Consider the following 4,283-nt stretch of genomic DNA (forward strand, 5'->3'; position numbering starts at 1 on the left):
CAGAATCAGCCATATTTATTGAGCATGTTTAAGAGCCAGATTCTCACAGATATTCTGATAATAATTCTAAATGATAAGTACTTTTTTTTCCTTTTAAGTCATCAATATTGAGGAATAATGAATATCCAATAAAATGCATCTGTTTTAAGTGTCCACTTGGATATGCTTTGAAAAACATAACCACCAACGCAGGAAGATACAGAATACGTCCATCAACCCATAAAGTTGCCCCATGGCAGTCTCCAGTGACCACTGATAAGATTTCTGTCACTATAACTTATTTTTACCTTTTCTAGACTTTCATATATGAAACTATGTTTAGGCTTCCCTGGTAGCTCAGCTGGTAAAGAACCCACCTGCAATGCAGGAGACCCCAGTTCTATTTCTGGGTTGGGAAGATTCACTGGAGAAGGGATAGGCTACCCACTCCAGTGTTCTTAAGAAACTGGTATCCGAAGTATTTAATAGCTGTGCCATTTTGCACTCCTACCAGATTTGAATGAGTTTTAACTGCTCTACAGTCTCATCAGCTTTTCATGTGGCTAGTCTTCCATCTCAAGGCCATGGGAACAGATGAAATCCCTAAGATGAGAGTGTTGCAGACAACCTATCTTCTCACGTGAAGATTTGGGGAAGAAAAATAAGATTTTTATGAGAGACAGCTATGGGTGTGCCATGGAGTAGAGTTCAAAAATTACAGAATAAAGTGTGGCTGCCGATGGCCATTTCCGGTGATGTTCACTGGCTCTGCTGTCCAACTCTCCATGAACTGTCAGCACTCTTTAGTGAATGCAGATGATAAAAGAATCATATGTTATCTCCAAAGGAGATAGGTACTGTCGTTATCCCTTGTACGTGTAAGACAACTGAGCACTAGAGAAGTTAAAAAATTCGCCTTCCACAATCAGTGTCACTTCCGATCTAAAGTGAGTGAAGTTTAACCACTACACTGTGGGAATGCAAAGAGTCGGACACACTTGAGGGGTGGAACAACAACACTTATTCCTGTCAGCATAAGTAGTTTACATTTGCTCTCTGTGTTCCATCTAGTCCAAAATGTCATCGATTACAGAAGGCACCGTTGTTTCATATTCCATAGAGAGAGAAAAAATTTCTGCCTATTAAACTGTGACACAGTTACCGCTTGGAATTTTTATATATAGTTCTTAAAGAACTCATTTACACTTAACTCCAGTGTTCTTGCCTGGAAAATCCCAGGGGTGGGGGAGCCTGGTGGGCTGCCGTCTTTGGGGTCGCACAGAGTCGGACACGACTGAAGCGACTTAGCAGCAGAAGAGCAAGTTTGATTTTACATATTTATTTTATAATACAAGGGAAAATAAAAGCAAAATAAATCATTAGGGTTTTTCTAAAACTTGGAGTCCAGCTTTTCCAAAAACATTTTCTGTCTCAGAGATGCACATTTTTTTTTTCACCCCAAATCATCCTCTGTATCATTTGAAGAGCTGGTGATGCAGCACTTCCTAAAAGAATCCATAAGTCAACCAAAAGCTATTATTTCTGAGCTTTTAAGCCTGCTTTGCAATTATGGAGTGCTGGTCTACTTTTGAACCTGACTCAGGAATGCTGATAAATACACCTGCTTCCCTATCTTTTCAGCCTTCTCCCATGGCTGTTTTGTTTTTAGAAGTTACAAATGGAGCCCTTGGTTTCCAGATTTTTTCATCCGAGATTGTTGCCAGGTCTGTCGGCCACTCACTGATAGACATACCAGCACTGCCCTCTGGCGCTCAGAAGTGGTAAAGCAACAGCATTTTATATAAAGCAACTATACATATGTGTGTATACATATATATATATACATATCTCCCAATTTCAGAGATGTAAAATATAAACCGCGTCTGCTTCGCAGAAGTGATGAAATCCAGCATTTATGGTAGGAGTTCTTGTTGTTCAGTCTCTAAGTCGTGTCCGACTCTTTGTGACCCCATGGACTGCAGCACGCCAGGTTTCCCTGTCCTTCACCATCTCCGGGAGCTTGCTCAAACTCGTGTGCGTTGAGTCGGGAAAAATTACGAAGACGAGCCCCGGTGCAAATGACCAACAGGGTTAAAAGCAGACAGCGTTGACAGCTCTTTGCTCTCCTAGATTTCCAATATTCCAAAGCAGCCACCTCGTTTTTCTAAAAGCTATGTTGAGAGATTGTAAATAATTTAATTGTAATTTTTATCATCTGAATTTATTGTAGGTTTGATTATCTGAATTTTCTAGTCTTCCTAATCTAGATTATTTCTGTGATCTTTTTAAAGCAATATGTGACTCAATATGTGTTTCAATGTTTTCTTGTTTTATTTGGACTAATTTCACTAGTTCTTGTGTATGTCCTAATTTATATATAACATGTATTTAGTTCCATATATAATATATATCTTCATACATATATCACATATATGAATATATACTTCCAAATATATATACTGTGTGTGCCTATATATAGCATAAGAGCATCTGTGTAGAGAACGCTGGAGGTTGAAATACGTGCCTGTTACACACTTTTCCACAATGATCACCTCAGTTATAACGCACACTGTTGTCGAGTGAAAGAAAGTCACATGTATGTTTCACCGGGGAAAGAAGCCGGTTATATGCCAGTTTCTTGAAATGTTTTGCGAGCAGCGCGGTGCTTAAAATTTTCGAGTCCTGCATCACCATCTACTGGTACAAATGAAAGTTGCAGGCAACGCTCACCGTGGCTTCCGGGCAAGTCCTCGGTACTGTGTCCCTTTCGTTGAGAATACAAGTCTTCAGTCTAATTCGTGATCTTGTTAGTGATCTAAGTCTGATAAACCATCACCAAAATGTCAAAGTCCCAAACTCTTCCCGAGTAGTGGCTGCACATATCCGATACTTTCTGTAAACATTCAAAATAACTTTTCAAGAGTTTTCACAAGCTATTGTATTATGTTGGCAAAACTCAGACACATTTTGTCTAAAATAACAAACACATAATAATGAAAAGATTCTTTCTCTTATAGAATTATGTCGTAGTGATGTTTAGCCTATACTTCACTGGTTCATGTTAAGTCATTTTACAAATTACTGTCACGAAAGGGGATTGGCTATATTGAGGGGAGGGGGGAATCCAAGATCATTTTCCATCTGGCTAACCTCTACATCACTCTCCTCCAATGCAGCTGCCAATGTAATCTTTTCTTTCCCCTCAATATTGCTATTGCCTCCTTTTATTTTTTTTTATTGCCTCCTTTTAAAATGCAAGAGTAATACATGAATCTATGCTCCTTGTCAAAAATTATTTTAAGTACACGGGGAAAAAAATTAGCATCTACCTTGACTCCACTACAAAGCCAACGCTTTCCCCAGAAGGGACACCCAGTGAGTTCAGATCCTTTTCTGTGTGTTTCCACGTGAAGGTGCAGAGTGAACCATCACCAGGGTGTTTTGGACCATCCGCTTCCACGTGCTGATGCTGCTGTAACTATAAGCCCATCGTTACCAAGGACTGTTGTAGCTCTCCTGCCGGACTCTTACTGGAATTATCACTGTAATTTTTTGATTTAGATTCCAAAGTATTTAACGAACCTCCTCCTGGACTTCAGCGAAAGCTCGGACTCTGTTGACCTTTCCCCAGTTTAACGCTGAGTTCTCCTCTGCTCAAGCCCCCTCATGAATATGCATGTTCCCTTAGCTTAAAACTTCCCCAGTTTTGCTGTTTGGGAAGACACTGCTTTGGGAAAGATCCATGGTGTTCTCCTTACATGCTGCAAGAAATGATAAATCCTTCCATCTGAAAAAATGAACCTTCCGCTCCTGATATACTGTGGATATCTTGAAAGGCACAGGTATTGAACAGATAATCTTCTATGTTCACCTGTCCAGGCTTCGTAACAAAATAGCACAGACAGTGCAGCTTAATAACAAGAATTTGTGGTCTCACAGCTCTCGGGGCTAGAAGTCAAGATTAAGGCGGCAGCTGGTTCCGTTTCTGGTGAGGCTGTGTCCTCTCGTGGCCTTTGTGCAGATGCAGAGAGAGAGGTCCTTTGGTGTTTTTTCTTATAAGGACACCAGTGCTATTGGATTAGAGCCCCGCCTACTTGAGCTTGTTTACCTTTAACTATCCCCTTAAAGGCCAAGAAACAGTCACTTTGGGAATTAGGACTTTAATGTATGATTTTCAAGGGAATACAGCTCAGTCCATAAAACTTGTCCATTACTATCTAATTTTAGCCCATGACCTTGGAGAACATATTTCTGCTTCTGTATCATAAGACTCTGTGTGTGTGTGTGTGTGTGTGTGTGCGTGC

This window comes from Muntiacus reevesi, chromosome 10, assembly GCF_963930625.1.
Source record: "Muntiacus reevesi chromosome 10, mMunRee1.1, whole genome shotgun sequence".
Taxonomy (NCBI): Eukaryota; Metazoa; Chordata; class Mammalia; order Artiodactyla; family Cervidae; genus Muntiacus; species Muntiacus reevesi.